The 14,077-nt window shown below is 40.9% G+C and overlaps 1 protein-coding gene across 6 annotated transcripts in view; it reads left to right on the top strand.

Moving 5' to 3' along the window:
• TSPAN4 (tetraspanin 4) overlaps positions 1-14,077 on the top strand; it is a 412,521-nt gene that overhangs the window by 45,184 nt on the left and 353,260 nt on the right. For 2 of the 6 annotated variants that reach the window (XM_056493430.1, XM_056493431.1), the window contains exon 2: positions 9,731-9,852. The exons of the other annotated variants lie outside the window; for them this stretch is intronic. The gene's annotated coding sequence lies outside the window, so the exon portion shown is untranslated. The remainder of the gene's footprint in view (positions 1-9,730; positions 9,853-14,077) is intronic. 6 annotated transcript variants of the gene reach the window in all.

The following is a 14,077-nucleotide window of genomic DNA, read 5'->3' as shown; positions in this document are numbered from 1 at the left end:
TGCCTTGCTCCAAGACTTATCTGTTCATCATGTTCTCAAAGATATTTTAAAACTGCTGGCTGTTATTTAAGGATGCTATTAAAGTCCTTGCTTTGGAGAGTTTGAATAAATGTGGAATTTAATTTAATTAACCTTCATCAGTCTTTCTTTCTGCATGAAAAGGTGACCTTTATAAAATGCCATTTACATACCCAAGAGCTTGGTGCTTGCATTTTTCTGTATCTATATATCTATATATAAAGGCGTATTAAAACATGTTTACATATGTTTTAGATATTTAAGGACCATTTATTATGAACATTAGTGTTCTATATACAGACATATACTGAAAAACTGTACCCAGTGGTAGGCTCAGGTTGCTCTAAGCATTATGTAGTTAACCAATTCCCATCAGAAAATGGATCTAGAGCTGATGGATTAATCTAGGAATCAGGTTGTAGCAGAGTGTTTAGAGGCATTGCTAGAGGGCACGAAGGCTAGGGACTAGCCCCTGTATGGGTATACAGTAAAAGAAATTCTCTGATCCAAAAAAGCATGTAAGCTCAGCAGGCTGAAAAACGTGATAAGATAGTGGCTCAGAGTGGGAAGATGACTGTCCAGGTCACATTGCTTCACTGCATTTCTTCTGATCCCCAGTAGCAAGGATGCTGTCCCCTAGACTGACCTGTCTTTTCTTGTTCTTATGTTCATCACTCATTCACATGAATAATTTTCCTGTTTTCTCATGCCAGGGAGTCTAGAAGAGAGACGTCTTAAAAGCTTTCTTCAACTAAGACAAGTGTGAATAAATACAGTTTTGGGAGACTATGAAGTCTAGCATGCTTGTTAAATTCCTCAGATTGAATTTGCCTTTAATTTGCTCTTGGGGTTGGATTTCAAATGTATTTAAGTTTGCAAAGATGTGAACAGATGCTTAGTAAAATTTTCAAAGCTTTTAACTTGCTTAGGTGCTTTTCAAAATCCCTTTAAATGTCTGTGTGCCTTTAATCTCCCCAATAAATTTGCAAATCCTTAGAGCCTGTTGTTCAGCATTCAGGACTTGAACAAGGTCTGAAGTCTCTGCTTTCTGTCCATGTTTCTGTAGCTGTATTTATTGCAGCTGGGAGACTTGCATGCTCACTGTAACTCTGTAAATGCAAATGGGTCCCAGTATTAAATCTGACCCTCAATAGTGCAGGTGTAGGATGTTCTCTGAATAATTGTTTTAGACACAGAGGGCTTGTGGATTTTGTAATCGACATCTGTCCTGTTGCAAAGAAGGTGTTCTGCTCTCACTCTGAGAAAATCCCTTCCTTGAACAAAGTTTGTATAAAAAAGACAGTTAAAATAGGTTTGCTCTGATTTCCTTGGCTGTTAAAATAGGCTTACTGTGATTTGTGGCACCACACAGCTCACACACAATCATAACCTCACTTTCTCCTGGCAGTGGAAGACACATGATAGTAACCAGACATGTATATTAGAGGGAGGGGATTACCTTAGTGTTGGTATTTCTGTTTCTTGCCTGCTGAGTAACTTAACAGTGGAGATGAATGGCAGAGCTAGTGCAAAAATAGTGCACTAATTTATCCTTGAAATCTAGCAGGCACACTGAGATTACCCAGAAGTGTTCCTCCCTGGCTCAGAGCTGGAATTAGTCCTGTTGTGATGATAGCTCAGGGCTAGAGGGAAAGAGCTCTTAAGTTTCAGGCAGAGCAAAAAAGTTGATGGGTTTAATTCCTTCAGTGTGTTTGGTTTGAATAACTTACATTTGGGCTTCTCATTTTAGGACCCATCTCCCTTTTAGAACCTGATTTTGAAACCCATTAGCTCCAGTAAGCTTTGGAAGAGATTGCCAGAATAAATATGCAAGAAATAGTGCTTGCCAAGCAGTGAGTATAATGAGGTTTGGTGTGATAGCTGGGAACTGGTCCATTGCTTTAAAGAAGCTGCATCTCATGTTAGAAGTTGTCTCCAGTGTTTCTTATTGCCAAGTAAGTTTTTTTTTTTTTTTTTTGTTTTTGTTTTTTTTTTGTTGTTCTTTGGAAAATGAGTACGAGAATGATGTCACTAAGGATCATGAAGAAAATTTTAGCAAACATACTAGTTTAGTAAATAGGGTAAAGGATTTCAACTTCTAGAATACACTATGAATTTTATTTTTAAAGTGAAAATTCTAAGGACTTCAGTGTCAAATGGAAGCAGAGTATGAATAAATCTCGAGAAAGCTGATCTCCCAATTAAGCTTTGAGAACCAGTTGCTATTTTTTCCCAGTGATTGTTTTTGCATTTTGGTAGGGCTCTGGTTATTTAATAAAATCTATTACGTATAGTAATGTAAAATCTATTATCTAAACGCTATTAACCCAATGCAATAAAACCTTGCAAGTGTTAAAATGATTGCTGGAAAATAGCTGTCTCTGAAATTTGTACCACACACTACTTACTTTGTTCCTGACATTTGCTCCATCATGTCTTATGGGTGCTCCTTATAGAAAATGATATTACCCTCACCAGTTAGCAGTAAAAAGTAATGTATTCCTTGTCTGGGGCCCACAGTGGATGATTAAAAGAGAGACCTTTGGAAGCTGAATTCAGTGATGCTCTCGTCTTTTTACTTCTGATGTTCTCTGTGTCTCTTTGAGACATTATCTCATTTCTCCATTTCTATTATTGCTTAGTGTTTTTTATCTGTAGTATCCGAGACTTTCTGAGAGTTGGTGACAGTTTATTTTGACAGCTTTGGAGAAAAAAGGTGAAAGTGTCTGAACCACCTGGAACTTTGCACTGACCCCTGCTGCTGCTGAACTTCGAGTTAGTCCCTGGAAAGAGACCTGTGTGGGACCACTGCACTTGTTCCTGAGTTGTGCAAGGTGGGATGGAATCTTGGCAGTCAAAGGAGCCTGTGCCACTTAGGCTTGTGTTATCCCAGCAGGGTTGGAAGCTGTGCTGCCTTTAGCTGTGAAGGCAGGTGACTATTGTACGTTGTAGTGAGGAGCCAGGCTGGAAAAATGTCTTGTCTGATTGCAAGGGGCAGTAAATGCAGGGAGTGAAGAGGGGGTGGGAGAGAGGTTGTGGGAATACTGAGCTAACTCAGTCAGAGCTGTTGATTTGGAGTGGGTATTTGTACTTCAGGGTGATGTGTTTTTCAGTAAAATCTCATCTGATTTCTGCATAATATCAGGTAGCTTGTAGCTATTTCTGTTTCTGAGACATAGATAAGCACATTGCTCTGCATACACAAAGGTATTACTTTATCTGGGAGTTCACTCTTGCATAGAGGAGAACTGTTCAGGTTTTTCTGCTCCATGTCTCCTGTTTTTCTGTTGCCTTTCTGGTGGAAAAGTGATTTTTGTTTTGGCTTTATTTGTTTTTTAAATTTTTTCTCTTTCTCTCCTCCTCACCTTTGTGGAATCCACTTCCCTTCTACCTTGAATTACCCTGCAGAGATGCCTTGACTTCAGATCCTGGTGCCAGGAGTACAACTGTCACCAATATCTCATCTCTATGACATTGGCACCTTGCTGAAGAGGCAGGTCTTGCTGATTGAGAGCTGCTGGTTCATCTGCCTGCCAGTGCACTGTCCCTCCATCCAGGATCTTTTACCGACTGCCTGCAGCAATAACTTGAGATCTGCCTGCCATCTGGATGGCACTTCCCACAATATAACCTAGTGTTGATTTTTATGTTGGTTTATTGTGTAATGTTGTAAATACATATGGCTGTGTATAACTTTTGCCTAGCTGCTGCAGCTGTAGCAGTGAGAATGGGGGTTTTTGAGGCTGAGCAGACTTTTAGCTCTGCTCCTAATTTGCTCTGTGAACTAAGGTGTAGGATGCTTGCTCTCTTTGAATGTAATTTTTTTTTTTTCTTTTTGGCCTGATTTGAAAACTCTTAAATCAGTGTCATTTTTTTTTTAATTCTCTAAATACATTTTGAAAAAGGGGCCCTCTGCTAGCATTCCTCTTATGCTACCTATCTTCATGTTCATGACAAGTCTTTAGATGCAGCTGCATCTAAAGAAATGGTATCCTCAGAAATTCCACATGTGCCCTGCAACACCAGAGAGAGATTTGTGTGTCCTAAGGCAGCTGCAGATCAGGGCTGTAGCTAAGATGGGAGTGTTTCATCCCAGCAGGGGTGACAGATTTACTGCTGGCAGTGTGATCAGTCACACTGATGGCAGAGGCTCTCCAGAGCTGGCAGAGGGCATGGGTCACTGCATGTTTTACTGCATGACACACATAAAAGCCAGAATGCTTGTATTGTCATAAAAGCTGTCTGTTGAACTTTCTTGTTTTTCTCTTGTGAGAGGTTACATCCCAGAACACTTGGGAAACATGTGGTTCTCATTAAATGTTTCTCAATAGCTCAACAACACTCCCTGACTGGTGGAGGTCTGTGGTAACAAACAGAGGTTTCCAGATCACTCCTGGCTGACACAGCCAAAGTGCTGGCAGGCTGGGAGCCAGCTCACCTATCTCAGTCCTCTGCATTGCCAACTTTGGAGATGTCATTTGCTCCCCATTATTTTGAGATGTTGCTTTTGTTCCTTGTGTCTTGGTGTCCAGCATGGAAAGGGTCAGATGTTAGCAGCAACAGGGAAATCACGAGAATGCAGGAGGTCCATTCGTGCCTGGTTATGCAACCATGGGATGAGTGCATGATTTTTAGAAGAGAACCGTGTCTGATCCTTCAAGGACACTTGGTTGTCCTTCATTTTAATGTGTAACATATGGCTGTAGTTTGAAACTGAGGACAACGATTCAAGCCAGAAACACAGAACCCTGATGGTGGCTGTGATCTCTGGTGGCAAATAAAAAACTTAAGTAGACCCTTTAAATCTTTCATTGTTTGCTGTTTTCAAGTAGCTTTGTCATTGGTTGCTATAGCTGAATTGATTTCTGGTGATTTGAATACATTTGAATAGAGACTGAAATGACACCCATTCAATACTTTAATTTTAGTTTTACTTTAATTAATTTTCCCGTGACCTTCTCTTCCCCACCTTTGCTATTTTGAATGCTGTTTAAAAGGGGGCTGGGAGGAAGATGCATTTTATCATATTGTGTCCTGTATATAATATTATCTAACTTTTAAACATAATTATTACTAGGTGGCTGGTTTTGGTCAGTGGGAGCTTTGACTTACTAAAAGTATTTTTACACTAGAAGATGCAGCTAGGCACTATTTTAAAGAAAACACAGGTCCTGTGACGTTTTGGTTTATAGAACAAGTAGGTTTCTGGTCTTCCCACCTTGTTTGTAGCTGTACAGCTGGAAAGAGAAACAAACTATCCTGACTTTTCAACTCTGTTTTTCAAGTGAAGTATTGACATTTGGGGAAAATGCAAATAGGATCATTCACTCTTTGGTACTTAATGAAAGCAGTATTTGACACTGCTATATTTGTAAAGCTCGAGTTAACCTCAAAAGTCAAAGCTCCATTATGTGTGCAGCTTTAAAAAGAACCTTCTATCACTGAAATTTTTTTGGGGTGGACGTTGTTCTCTTGTGTACTTGAAAGGTTACTTGAATGTCCTAAATAGAATATGGAAGAATTAGGTTGTAATACGATTCCTCTTAAAAAATCCTCATAAACTTAAAACTGGGTTTCGATTCTAAAAATAAGAACTAAGTGGAGACATTTCATGTTGCTCTAAGGAAATAAGCTAACTGCTTTTTACTGGTCTTATGGTGAAGACCTTGTTTGTTTGTGTTTCGGTACAAGCTTGGAGGGGAAGGAATAACAAATGCCTCTGTCGTGGCTTCAGTCCAACAAGATATATGAAATCAACATTAAAAGCCAGTACATCAGTGGCTGTCTCTGGCACACTGTTCTGTTCTCTGAGGAAACGGGTTTCTTCCCACACAGGGAAGATGAATTAGCTGTGTGAGGAAATGGGTTTCTAGGATATTTTTCTGCAGTCAGCAAAGTGAAGTAAGATGATAGCATTCAACTTGTTTTGCTGTATTTAAAGTTTTGAGGTACCTAGAGCTTGAAAGACTCAACATCCAAATAAGCTTGCAAGAAGCTGGTTTGCATTTTTCAGGCTCTGTTAAGGTGTCTAGGGGGAAATCAAAGCCACACCAAGTAAAAAATCTTCATCAGGAACAAATATTTCCTTGTAATATAATCAGAGCGCTTCATGCGCAGTGACTGCAGCAGGATGTAATCTCTAAAAGTATCTTGTACTGCTCCTTGTCTGTAGATCTCTTAAAAATTGTTTGCTTGGATCACAAAATCCTGCCCCTAATATGCCATTGGTGTGGTTAGGGATTTTCTATAATTCTGAGATGTTGGACCTAATTACAGAAAAATCTCCACTGGAAATACCTTGTTTGCACCTTTGCATAACCGATGACACTTAGTAAAAATTGTTTTTCCTTTTTTTTCCCTGCATATGTTGACTGGAGATAGTTAACCTACCTTTTGGTATGTTTATTGCTGTCCTGGTTTCAGCTAGGGTAGAGTTAATTTCTTCTCAGTAGCTGTTACAGTGCTATGTTGTGGATTTGGAATGAGATTGGTGTTGGTAACACAGAGGGATGTTTTGGTTTTTTGCTAAGTCATTTTTATCCTAAGTCAAGGACTTTTTTTCCTTTGCATGGTTGAGTGAGGAGGTTTGCAAAAAAAGCTGGAAGGGTGACCTGAAAAAAAAGCTGGGACAGGTGACCTGAACTGACCAAAGGGACATTGCACACCATAGACCATCATGCCCAGTATATAAACTGGAGGTTTCTGCAGAAGGGGAGCTCACTTGGGTTCAGGGAGGGAGACTGAGCAGCAGTCTCTCAGAGGACCCTTCTGTTTTGGGGCTGCTGAGGGTTGGGGAGCAATGGGAACTGACTGCTACCACAACAGCATGCAGGGCCCTGTGGTTCCTGTCCTTATGGAGATTTGTTATCTGGAGAGCCAAGGTGTGATCAGCAGGACCTGCTCACACTTTAATAGCCCCAAATGAAAGACTGAAAGACTTACCGTGGCCTGAATGGAGTCATGCTTCCATGTAGGATGTAGAATCCTGGAATGGTTAGGAATGGAATGTTAGTCTTGGAAAATGGTCTGTGATGCACCTCATGGGGGAGTAAGGATAAAGCTGCATGGATATTGTCACAGAATCAGCCTGGCCACTTTGCAAGCTGGCTCAAAGTCTCCTTAGCGATTGTAGGCATTAGAGGATAGATGTTATCCTTGGCATGTGCTCCTATAATTCTGTGTATTCAACAGAAAAATGTCACTTGGTGGCTATGCTGTATAATGTGTGCCTCATGTTGTCAGGAGGGCATGCAGATATATTTATAATGCAAGGGCAATCAGAAGAGTCACCCATACAACTGAAATGTTTTCAAGAGATAAAGGCTATTAAGCCTCTTGAAAAGACCAGTTGGGTCTCTAGAGGGTGAAAAGCCAATTTTGACCTTACAGAAATTTTACTTGCTGATTTTACAAAGGAAGCATTAACAGAAGAAAAAGATAAATCTGTAATGGAATTACTCTGCTCTACAAAATGTGCCCAGTAGCAAGAACCACAAAAGTTTCATGCCCCTTAAGAATAAAGTGGGAACCAGAAGGTAGAGCATGCTTTCTTCTCTTCCCCAGTGGCTGGATTTTGTGGAATCTAGCTCCTCACATCCATACTGTCCAGCATTCCCTTGCCTGGAAGTGGGACCATCCTACAATATGTGAGGATGATTACATCTATGATTGAGGGGAGAGTGGATACTGTACTCAACAGACTATAACATTTGCTGTCTCAGAGCATTGTAAGTGTACTACTCTAACTTTCTCTTGTAGTACTACAAACTATACAAGTTTCCAGCATTCTTATTCTGGGATAATAATACCAATGGCTATGTACTGGAAAGCTCTTTCAGTAAAATGCTACTTTGCAGTGGTTGGACTGATTCCATCAGTGCAAAATGACTACCTTGTTTAAACATTGGTTATTTTTTATCTGAAGGAAAATACTCCAGTTTATTTGCTCTTTCTAAGATAGTATCTTTATTTAAACATATTGATGCTTTTCTAAAAGGGCTATTTCTCATATCCATTACAATCCTTTTGCTTCATTCCTGTGATGGTTCTTATTGAAGAAAAAAGACTCCTGTGTGCCTTTACTGGTGCAATGGTTAAATGGGTACACCTAATAGGGCAGTGGAAGTGTTTATTCAGGAAATATGCTTGCTATTTGATAAATTGTCTGAAACAATTCTTGCTTTTGTATTAATTCCCTGACAGATGCTGCTAACCAGTGTAAATATAATTCTCTTTAGCAAGTGAGAGATGAGAGGAGCTTGATGGATTTGTTTGATGTTCTCTCTCTGCTGTGACTTCCAGACTGGATTTGTTGACATGAGGGTAGAACTGAGGCATGTGAAATGTCTCCAGTTGGTGACTCGGGGTGTGTGTATGAGGATTGTTACTCTGACAAAGCCTCTTGAAAGGAAAATTCTCTGAAGCAGTGCATTATGGTTTTTACATTGTCTTGCAGGCGCTTACTTAGAAATTACAGAGGTTGTCCTCAAGTTTGATCATCTGCTAACTTCATTCCCATTTCAATACTGGCTGACATGTTCTCTGTATAAGTTTACAGGTAATTATGGCCAGCTAGAGTTGCTGAGAGGCTCCTGGGTATGGTGATGAAGAATGTACTACACTGCCTGGCTAGTCCAGAATGTTGAAGTGGGGTGGCTTTTGGCTACCATGGCAAAGGCATTACTGGTTAAGCAGATTCCTTAAATTTGACTTCTCTTGCAAGCAGGAGCAAAGGGATCAGAGCTACTATTAGAATCACTTCCTCTCCCTTGCAGCATGCTGCCTTGAGCCATAGCTCTGCAGCACAGGATTTATGCCTTTAGTGTCTGTTGCTCTCACAGGAGGTTAGGATGTGTGGCACGAGCCTCTGCACAAAGTTGTGAAGTTGTTTTCAAGCTATGAGAGCACAGCTGTGAGACGAGCTTCCTACTGCATTCCATCAGCATGAGAAAAAAGAGGCAGTGGGCTTCAGTCTCCTCTTTCATTGCTTGCTTCTTCTCAGAAAGGTATCAGCCTTGGGTTCCCTTCAGGTAGCCTCCATGAGGGGGTCAAAGCAGGGCTTTCTCAGCTTGTTTTGCTGTGTGCTTTTCTTACTTGCCCACCCTGTCGCCCTGATTGGTTGGTGTTTTCTTCTCCACTGAACCTTTAGATTGTTAGTTTATTTTATCTTGCAGACACAACTGAAGGAGTTTCCAAGAGGAATGGGTCTGAAGGAATTCTTTTCACTATTCCTCTTCCTTATATGTGCCTCAGTTTCCATGTGTTGGTGTATTTTCAAATCCATTAATTCAGGAGGTAAACAGTCAGGGAAATGAGTCTGGGATCTTTTTGTGAGGCTATTTCTTGGAGTACCCAAGACAGCTGTTATCACAGGTATGAATAGGACACACCTTGTTTGTTGCATTAACATTGTTTTGCTGTAACTGTTCATGTATGTGCATTCAAGTAATGAAATCCAGGAAAACATCACTTCTTCTCAGGTCAGGGAGAGAAAGAGAAAAATCTGTCTGTAGCTGAAGTCGTTCTTGACCTCACATGGTGAGAAATGACTGGACACACTGCTCTTGAAAGCAGAGATGTTACTGGAGTCATACTAATGAATTGAGATGTATGAGTTCACTTCTTCTGCCATAAATTTCTGTGATCATGAGTAAGGTTCCTAGTCTCCTGAAAACCTATAAATGAGGTAAACAGTTTTTTTTTTTTCTTCCAGCCTCATCTGTTTAAATTGTGATGTCTTTGAGGCAGGAACAGTACACATTGTGCAAATGCACAGGAGGTGAAAGGGTCCAAGCTATCCTGTCCTGTCTGCTGCCTTCTGCTAACTCTCTTGTGGTAAGTACAGCAGCATGGATGTGGGAGAGACTGGAAGAAGCAGCCAGGTGGAATGACATTTTTGAGGTCTGTGAAGTCATATTTATATAGAGGGGCATAAGAGAATGTCTTTAAATATTTAGATTTTGAGAGATTTTAGAAGGTGTAGGAAAACATTTTTTTCCCCTCATGAATTCAAGCTATGCCCCTATTCACATGCTTTTTAAAAAGTAAGAGAAATTATAAACATTATGAAGGCAGAAAGGAGAGCCGAGGGATTCATAGAGGAGGCAGGAAGGATGCCAGGCTTTACTTTGGGGAAAATAAGGAGAAGAGAGTGGTTTTTGTGTCTGCTTTTACTGAAGGCACTCCATGTGGATTGGTGTTAGAAAAGGCTTTACGCTGTGTGCGTCACTGCTTTGTAAATGCTGGCAAGTAGCACTTACAGACTGCTGAACTCTGTACAGAGTGTTGATCTATAGATGGTTTTTCTTTCTCTGTAAAGGACACCTCCAATGCTAGCTGTATTTGAAGGCATAGAAAATAGGTTTGAAAAGCTACACACAGCAGCTGTCATAATTTACTGTAATATCCTGCTGTTTAGGATAACTAATGAGTGCGTCAGTTCCTTGGGTATGTTGAGCCAGATCATTAATCTGTATCAACTGACCTTGCTTCATGGAACTGGGGGGACTTCCATATGAGTTGATATGCATCACCTACATTGGGAGATTAATGTCTGGAAAGGAGCTGGTGTAAAGCTGCTGGCTGGATTTGTGTTCTGGAGATGAAATCCTATACCTGGCTTAGTGTTGGGAATATTACGGTATTGGCATATCATGTAAAGCATGGACGGGTTACAAGAAAAAAACTTGTATTTCTAAGTTTGGATGATGTTTCTTAAGCCTCTCCTGCTCTGTAAAACATGAGCAATTTGGATCATTTAATACTTCACAACCTGTCCTGTAATGAGGAATTATTTCCAGGCAGGTCCAGAATTTGCTTGACTTCCTGTGGCTGACTTTCGGCTTTTGTTCCTGTCCAGCTGTGAGATATCGTCCTTCTGCTTTATCCTCCCATGAACTGCCTGATGCTAAAGCAGATCAAAAGTGAGAGGATGTTATCTTCATAGCAGGAGTTTACTTATATCTTAAGTGATACAAGGTTTTGATACAGCCACAGCATATTTCTTTAGTGTAGTCTCAGTGTAGATAGCCACAGCAGCATTTCTTATAGATGCAAATAAAATCTGTTTTCATTAGAGTAGTGCATTCCAGTGTAGTAATGGATGGGCATCAGCCAATGGATAGGTGCAGCACTAGCTGTACAAAGGGAATAACAACACAAATGTATGAAGTATAAACTAGAGAGTAGTTTTAGACTGTGCCAGGCTGAAGGTGAGTCTAAAGAAGAAAGGCAGATGGCAGAAGCTGCTGGGGAGAGGCAAAGATAAAGACATCATCGTTGTTATTGACTTGTGGGCCTGGCGTGATTCTAACAAGAAATGTGCTGGTTAGCCATAATGCTGTAAGACTGCTAGTGGCCAGTGAACAGCTGTTATCCCTGCAAGTTTACTCTCCACCTGTAGCATTTAATCTACTTTGGCAGCTCTTCTGTGATTGTAGCAGACTGTAAGACAGAAGGACAACCAAAGTGCTTTAAACTTCTGTTTTTTGGGAGGTGGATACTTCTTTGTCTTCTATGAATTTCTGAAGCTCCACGTTTGGTTCTGTCTCATCATAGACTTGTGTGGAACTTTGCTTTTTGAAAATATTTTTATGTATGTATGATATATAATTTTTTTCCTATTCCCCCCATTTTTTGAAGTATATGCAAGCAATTACTTGTATGCTATACTGGCCAGTCTGTCCCAAAAAACCCCAGAAATTTCATGAGGTAAACCTAGTGAAGAGGTATTGTGGTCGATGGATTTGAAAGGCAGATCTTGTTTGCAAGATGGACCAGTAAGTTGAAGTGTTGTCTCTATGTGTGAGAGCTGAGGAGCAGAGAAGTGAAGACCCAAGCCCTGTTGGTAACTGCTTTGCCTGTGTAATAGGAATTAGGTCAGGAGGTAAAAAACTGCATCTACTCTCAAGTTTCTTTAACTAATATGGTTCAGTGTGGCATTACTGTAACTGATTCAGCACAAGACTTTCGAAAACCATTAAATAATTTAAAGTTGTTGATTCCAAACCCAGGTAGGGTCTCCTGACAGAGTGTAAAATATTCCAGTGTATTTGCAATAGTTTATGCCAGCTTGCATTTCTACAGCTGAACTTAGAGCAAACACAGAAAGTAATGTTGATTTTTTGATGAATTGCATTTGGTTTTCCTGAGACCTAGAGGTGGTAAGGATCCCATTAAATCTGTTTATTGAATCCTCTAGAGGGAAGATGTTTGGGGCAATATGTATAGTTTTTTAGTATCTTTGGTATAGAAACCTAGTACCTAGGTATTGATTTAGATGCTTTCTAACTGCAGGTGAGTGTAGGTTATAAACTGTGATCCTGTCTGAAGGTGAGAATTTGACTCTTGTGTAGATCACATTCCCAATGTATTCTGTGCAGTTACTCTATGATAAGTCACCGGTTCTGATCCTAGTGTGTTTGGGAGTGTTGCTCTTTGGACAGTGTGGATCCTGGTGTGTTTGGGAGCGTTGCTCTTTGGACAATGTGGATCCTGGTGTGTTTGGGAGCGTTGCTCTTTGGACAATGTGGATCCTGGTGTGTTTGGGAGCCTTGCTCTTTGGACAATGTGGATCCTGGTGTGTTTGGGAGCGTTGCTCTTTGGACAGTGTGGATCCTGGTGTGTTTGGGAGCCTTGCTCTTTGGACAGTGTGGATCCTGGTGTGTTTGGGAGCGTTGCTCTTTGGACAGTGTGGGTGCTGCTGTCCTGGCTCAGATGGACCTGTGCACAGTGGTCATTCCAGCGGTCCTCCCCCACTGAGTGGGTCCCATCCAGTGCTCTTTGTGCTGCTGCCAAACCACAGCTCTGAAATTGCTGCTCCCAGCTCTGCATGGCCCAGGAGTGGTGCCATGGCTGCAGTGTCAGTGGCCCAGCCAGGAGTGTTATTTGTAATGGCTGGCTGATGGGCTTGCAGCGATGCTGTGCTGCTCTGCCAGCACGGGGGCCTGGGATGCTGCCAGCCACTCTGTGGCCAGATGGAAGAGCAGAGCAGAGGGAGTGCTGCAGTCCAAGATGGAAAACTCACTTGCATTGTGTGTTTTGGATGGTTGGTTTAGGAGAGCAAAAGATCAAAACTTGTCTTAAAACTACAAATGTGTTTGTGGTAAGTTAAAGTTACTACAAAGGGCAAGGATAGGAGAGGTGTGTCTTGTATGTGGTAAAATTTGTATGATGTAGTTTACTGTTTGGAGATTTTCTGGGAGAAAAAGTGTGTGTCTTGGTATATCCACAGCAACAAAATTAGGGTAGCAGCTGTTTAAAATCATTATCCTAAAAGAATAAGTCAAAAAGCTTTAAAAAAATCACACCCACACCCACACCCCACCCCTCCGACTTTGCAGATATCACAGTGCTAGAAAACTCAGAATCCTATGTCCTTAAGTGCTTTATTCATTGGTTGAGGTAGGAAATTAAGTGATGTGTAAACTGTTGTTATTATCACCAAAATTTCCTTTGCCTTCGTTGGCTGATTTTCCTGTTTACCTTGCTCCTGCACAGGAGGTTACAGATGTTTGCTCAGGGCTTGTCTATGGGAAGACATTTGCCTGGTGCTCACTGGGAGTGTAGTGGCACTTGGTTCAGCTCCCAGCTGTGCAGCAGACTCCTTTGGAAAGTCACTTCTGTCCTCCTGCACTATGCCAAATGTTGAGGATGATCTCAGGACAGCTTGAATGTTGCTGTGCATCTCAGGTGTTGTTGTGGTGTCTCAGGTCCATACCCATAACAGCATGGGAAGAATAGTCCTTAAGCTTATAAGGATGACAGAGGGACAAATGGCTGTAATATTGGGATATAAGTATCAGAGATATATAAGAGATATATCAGCTCTTTGGGAATTGGAATATTTCCTTTAGAAAATACCTCTGATCTCTGTTTAAAGGCTTACAGTTGGCTATGTTCACTGGGGATATATCTCAGGAGCTAAGTACCTGTCATATTTTAAAAACACCCTGTATTTCTCAAAGCCCTGGAACAGTTTTAGGAATCACTGGATGAGTATTGGAATCAATGCATTTAAACAGTGCTATGTCTATATTTGTTTGTGTATATAATAGATATG

The sequence above is a fragment of the Oenanthe melanoleuca genome, chromosome 5 (genome assembly GCF_029582105.1).
Source record: "Oenanthe melanoleuca isolate GR-GAL-2019-014 chromosome 5, OMel1.0, whole genome shotgun sequence".
Lineage (NCBI taxonomy): Eukaryota > Metazoa > Chordata > Aves > Passeriformes > Muscicapidae > Oenanthe > Oenanthe melanoleuca.
Note: the sequence above shows the minus strand (reverse complement) of the source record. Positions and strands in the feature narration are given on the sequence as shown.